The following is a 6368-nucleotide window of genomic DNA, read 5'->3' as shown; positions in this document are numbered from 1 at the left end:
AAAGTGGGTAATTGGATAATAGGTGATAAAAGTAATTGTGGAAATTGTGTGTCTATTAAAAAGGCTATTCAGAACAAAGAAGATATGCTATCTGATTCATCGTACACTGAAAGATAGCTTAAGCAGCTACTGGAAGGTTTAAAAATGTAGTGTTTTACACAGAGAGGCTTCTATTAAAGTGGAATATAACGATATTTCATATGCTGGAGGATATTTCTGTGCTGTCTCTTAGCACAGGAAATTACCTAATAAGGGTAGATATTTTGCACCAGCCTTACTGCACTCAGGGAAAGCCAGATTACCAACATTATCAACCATGTTTAACATAGGAGTAATCATAAGCACACCAAGGTTATCAATATAAATAATGAAATTTATTCTCTGTATGGTGAATTAGAGCCAATTAATATGCCATAAAGCTTGAGGACCAGGAGAAAGTCCAGAAGTTGAATAAGCTTCCGAGGAAGCAAAGTATCTCTATAGATGGAAATGCCAAAAGTGAAATAAAATGCTTGTTTACACTATCATATTTGTATAGGAACACGACTAGTAACACTCCTGCTAAAATTCAACATAGATTACTTTCTCACTGTTACATATAACTGGTGTTTTATTCTATGTTTGTAAACACAGAATCTTCTCACTCCTAAAAGAAGGCCTACTAGAGACGGTACTTTTGGCCCAGTACCTTATTGGATGACTTAGATGCATAACACAGATGAAGTTACCAAACAATTTTGTAGTAGAGAACGAATTTCCAGAGTCATATGGTGTGAACTGCTATTCACAGAGTGTAATCTGAACTTCAAAAAGGCTTTTGAAGTAGTGTAGGGATCCTTCTCCATGATGGGAATTTGGAGAACTACAGAAAAACCTGCTGAGTTGAAAGATTAAGTTTCTGAAAACATTTACCATTCAGATTAATCTGAGAGATTTTTCCCTCTAAGCATCACCTCACCATGTGCAGTTTTTTGAAACAGTTCTTCCCCTACCTCTACCCATTTATTCTTCAAGCTATTTCTAACCACAAGCTACCAAAGCAAAAGGGTTTCAACTCGAAGCCACATCACAGAGAGGTCCCGTTACCTCAAACCTTGTTTGGTGCTTGGAAGGTAATTTTTCTCCCTACTAAAACCGCATACAACATCAGTCATCCTGAAGTCTTTTAATCAGAAACAAGTGTTTACATAGATTCTGTGACTGAGTTTTCTTGTAACATTAAGACAAGATCTCTGAGAAAGGGATTTCCTTGCATGTTCCATATTCTTCCCAGAGCTATGTTTTCCATTGAACTTGTTTTATCTAGAGGTAATATGGCTTGTGGGTCTTGCATACCATCCTTTAACATTGAATATCCATTCAGATGATACTGGTGTGTGTGTGTGTGTGTGTGTGTGTGTGGTGTCTGCCCTCTTCTCTTAAAAGAGCCTATTGGTCTCTCTGACTGTGGAACCTGTGGGGTCTGGACCTCTAGAGCACAATCCTCTGCATTTAACTCTTCATTACATGTACTGCTACTGAGTTAAAGATATTAGTTGAAGTATCGTTGCTGCATTTTTCCATAATGGGAGAACAAGAGCCAGAAAATGGCTGCTGCAAGTTACTGTCTGAGAAGAATTTGTTACCACTTTTTCTCATGTGGGTCTTCACCTTAGGATCCTTAACAGTCTGAATGTACACTCCGCTGAAATATGTGCTCCTCTTTCCCCTGTGATAGGTTGTCACTCACTGATGTTCCTTTGTGATACCCACAGGTTTATTACCATGGCTACATTTGAACAAAGACTTTTCCTCGCTATGTGGGCATCCCCTCCTAGAGTTGATGCAGTTCCTAGTGGCAAAGAAGTGCTTTTGACAGTCCAGCTTTCGTGACTTCCTGAGTTTTATGTAACAGCATGTACAAGGGCCTTTGCCAGTGGGAAATGTGATAAAAAGTCATTAAAATATCACAGTCTTAACTAACTTCGCTACACTGGAAAAAATTTTCAAGCATAAACCACACTAAATCCATATCAGAATGAAGATAACCATTTTCACTGTGAGGAAGAGGAGTAATTTGAGTTAGTACTAATCCAGAAAGTCTCATGGACTTTTTAAGAACTATTATGATATGCGATCACTTACAGAAATAAAAAGCACCTCATTTCTCATTTTATTAGTAACTATTAAACTGTCCATAAAGCAGAATTCAGCAAAGGAAAAAATCTCCCTTTACCAATTTATATGGCTTCAAGATCTGTTCATATTTCAGCTACATTCTATTATTTACTGTATTTGGAAAAGCTTGTTTTGGCTTTAAGGCGTGTTCAAATAGCTATAAGAATTGATGTCAGTTTTTAATGGTCTTCTGTATTCTGCAGGCAACAGATTTTCAATTTTCACATTCCTTCTCATTTATAGTCATCCAGTCTCTCAAAGCTGTTATACCATTTCAAGCAATTTATACGGAAAAGTGCTCTAATAACATCTTGTAGTCTACACCCAGTCTACATAGTCCATACAGTCTGTAGCTCCAGTAAGATGCAAGCGGTATTGCCGAATATCTCTTCATAGAGTTGTACCTTGCAGCTACCATCCAGTTGAGGTTTCCCCTCCCAAAATCAGATACTTTAATAATCAAAATTAAACTATAAGGATGAGGTGCATCTGAGATATGGTTCAATAACAGTGTATCTGTAGAGAAAAAAATTGTTGTTGCTGAACACTCAACAACCACCCTGTATTTCCTTTGGGAGCTGTCACTCAGACTGGCTCTACTCCGATGCCATGGACTGAATTCCTATTTTCAGCTGGAGTCCTGCACCACATCTTCAGTTTCATCTGAAAAGAATCCAGTTTATGCGTTCTAATATGTGGTACAAATTGAAGTACAGTAAGTGAGGAGGATCGGGAGATTAATTTTAGAAGTGCACTTATGATGTGAACTAAATTACTGATCTACACCCACCATTAGGGAGAATTCTTTTCCTGTGCTCGTAGTGACCTCCACCAAGCTGTGTCAGAAATACCTCTGCTCTATGGAGTTTGATTTGGATATTTAGGCAGCAGTTCTTTCTTGAGAGTGCAACAGTATCTAGGAAGAAGTCTTGCTCTCCTAATGGAAATAATACTTTCCAGACATGCATCTTATTAGGATTATATCTCTTAGTAATCTCAGAATTCTAAAGAAAAAAACACTATTGACAAATAAACATATCTTTAGGTAGCCGGTGGGTTTACAACTGTGCTTCCTGTTCTCTGCCACCCCTTTCACAAAGATTTTGTGTCTGGAACTTTGTGTAAACAGAGGAACTGAAGTACTAGAAGCCAGTGATCTTTATACATCCTCACAGTAGACATTTGGCTGTATAAGAGGTGAAGCAGGCATGCAAGCCTCATGTCACAAGCCTCATGTCACCTGTCTAGGACAGGTGTGTATGACTTGTGTATGACACACTCCATAGTATATTATCTGTAGAAACATTTTTCTTACAGAAGTAGTTACTGATAAGAAAAATTGTGTTTGAATTCGTTGCATTTCATTCTTTTGTAACCTTAGACCATCTTTACTATATAAGTCACAGGCAGTTAGATTCTTTAGTGTTCATTTTTGCTTTCTGGCCTTTCTGGTGCCTTGAAATCTGCAGGGTTTGGTAAAAAGCTGAAATCTTTCACTAATCAGCTGGTAGAAAAAATTAACGGTCTAGAGATAAGTAGTTCCACCTTAAGCTGTTCAGTTTTTTAGAAGCACAGTTTGCTTGCTGCTTTGACAAATGCTACATCAGCCATGTAAAGACTGCAGGCCATTGAAGGAGTTGATAATTTTTTGCTTGGTTGCAGCTGTTTTGCTCTGTATTTTGGTACTATATTTTTTGTGAAGTTGTTCTGTTAACAATATATGGGTAGGTACTTCATTTCCTCCCTCGTGTTGTTCTCACAATTGTAGTTATTGGTATTCTAATTTTGCAGTCTTTTTTTAAATACAAGCAATTTTCTGTACCTACAGTCCAGTATTTGACTGTACTGGATGGTATTTAACTCTTCTTCTTCTTGTGCCAGAAGTAATACATCAAACATAAAACAAGTAGATTATTGTATTATATTATACATTAAACAAAGAAAGACTAGGGAGGATCATTTGTGTGAAGGATCTTAAAAGGACTTCTAAATTTGATTTTGATGTGGTAATTGAAAGGAATATAGTAGAGAAATATAAAAGAGAGCATTTGCACAGTATTATTTTGATCCCCCCTTACACTGGAGAAAGGAGAGAAAGGGAAAAGAGAGTCTGAAGCCAGGAAGGCCAGAGAGAAGGAGGCTGCCATAGTTGAGGACATTGGTGAGTGAGAGTTTAGGCAATGAAAGGAAAGTAAAAAAAATTGATCTTACAGGTGTCCTGCAAGAGGAAGCTAGCTTCACATCCTTGATAAAGCCAGCTTGTGTAGATTGGCTTAGTGTCAGAGACAACACCCACGTGATAGTGAGAGTAAGAAGAATAGCTTTGCTAAAAGAAGGAGGTAGAAGGGAAGGAAAACAGAGAGGTTTTGTTTTGATCATTTATATTAGTGGCAGCAGTGAAATATTTTAACGAATGTTACAGAAGAATAAGCTAAAAGGTATATATGTATCTCAGAAAATTAGAAAAATGAAACTATCTTCCTATTTTAGGAGGAGAGACCTCCATAGATCTGACCCAATTAACAATGTGGAGACCCTAAGGTCTCACGACTAAGATTTCACTGCAGTGACAGAGGGGTGCAGAGGAGCAGCATGCTTTGGATGCCAAGTGCTTGTTTTTTTTTTTAGTTTGTAGGACTGGATCAATTCACAGTAATTCCCAGAAGGAGTTAAACATTTTCTGGGGTTAAAGTGAATCAGAATCTGTACACCGTGTGCTGGAAATTCCCTAAATGATTTCAGTGGTCATTAAGAAAAGGGAAATGGTTCTTTTCTGAGTAGGAGATGGCAGGAGACAGAGGAGTAGACACCAAAACAGAGCCACGGCTGAGTATTTATAACTTAGCTGACTCTGTCCCCAGATTGCGGGATTCCTGCCAGCTGAGAAGGGGACAGACTTTCCCAATGGCTTTGTCTGTTCAGGAGGGTCTTGTTAGTAACCATTGTGACCCATTGTGAATGATAACACAACAGGCTGAGATAGGTACAGTTCTATTAGGAATGCTACATGCAGTTATGTACAGCATAGGCAAATATAGGTAAAGCTGCTAATAAAATGTGCTCTGATGATAAACAGAGCTTCAACTCTTCTGCAGTCATCTTATTCCCCCACTCCTATGCCTCTGGGCTTACTCAGGTTGAGGTCAGACCTCACCTTAACTGTTTATTTAAAATTTAATTCAAGTACTGGATTGTGTATCTTAAACAGTGACTAAATAAACATAGTTTACAGTTGCAGCATGCTATTACCAATGTTGTTGTTTTCGTTTAATTCAGTAATACAGAAATAAAATTTAGGTTAACTAGTATAAGTACTATGTTTAGACCTATATTTTCCAGTCATGATTCCAGACTTTTCAACTCATGGTTTGTAGGCCTCTGCAAGTCCATGGAATATTTCTGAGAGATCTGAGAAAAATAACAAAAGGTAACCCTGTTATCAGTGGGCTTGAACTAACCATGTAAATTGCATGTATGTTTGCACCTACATGGATGCATTTTAGAGATCTGCAAGTAAAAGAGTTTTTGAACTCTGTGACCTAGAGAAACCTCCAATTTTATTTTCTTTGTATACCTTTTCTCCCCAGTACTGTTCGCCTCCAGCCAAGATCTTGCCATCATCCCCCAGTCCCTAACTGGCTATAGGACTTCTGCTGTGGTGAGAAGAAATATAACAGGTCTGTCCCAAGTTAGTTTCTCCACCAAGCCAATGGCAAAGTTTGCCTTTGGAGCAGCAGGCAGAGGACAAAGACTTCAGGAGTGCTGGTGCTGCTTATCTCACTATGTCAACCCACAGTGTTTCCTCAGTCCCATTCCTGCTCCTCCCCGTTGTTGCTTCTGCCTACTTTCCTAGTAATCTCTCCTTGATGCTATGGCTAGATGAAGCTTTTTCCCTGTTTTATTCCTGATCATTCATGTAATCATAACCTTCCTGGACAGCACCCTACTCACCCATCCACCCTGTCTCTCATGTTAAAGATGTCTGAGGTGCTGCAGAAGATTCCTCTACAAATGAAGATTTCTCAATACTGTGTTTTGCTTCACAGCTATTGTTCTGGTCATGATATCATTTTGTATGCTCAGTGCAGATTACTGTCAGCCTAGAATAACCCAGCATTACTGACCGCCCTGCCTCGGTTTAACCTTCCAGAGGCCATCACTCCGATATGCATTGTGCAGAAGTTCTTTACTAGTTATTCATGGGAATGCAG

The sequence above is a fragment of the Charadrius vociferus genome, unplaced genomic scaffold (assembly GCF_000708025.1).
Source record: "Charadrius vociferus isolate BGI_N301 unplaced genomic scaffold, ASM70802v2 scaffold111, whole genome shotgun sequence".
NCBI classification, from domain to species: domain Eukaryota; kingdom Metazoa; phylum Chordata; class Aves; order Charadriiformes; family Charadriidae; genus Charadrius; species Charadrius vociferus.
The sequence above is the reverse complement of the archived record's forward strand: the minus strand, read 5'-3'. Positions refer to the sequence as shown.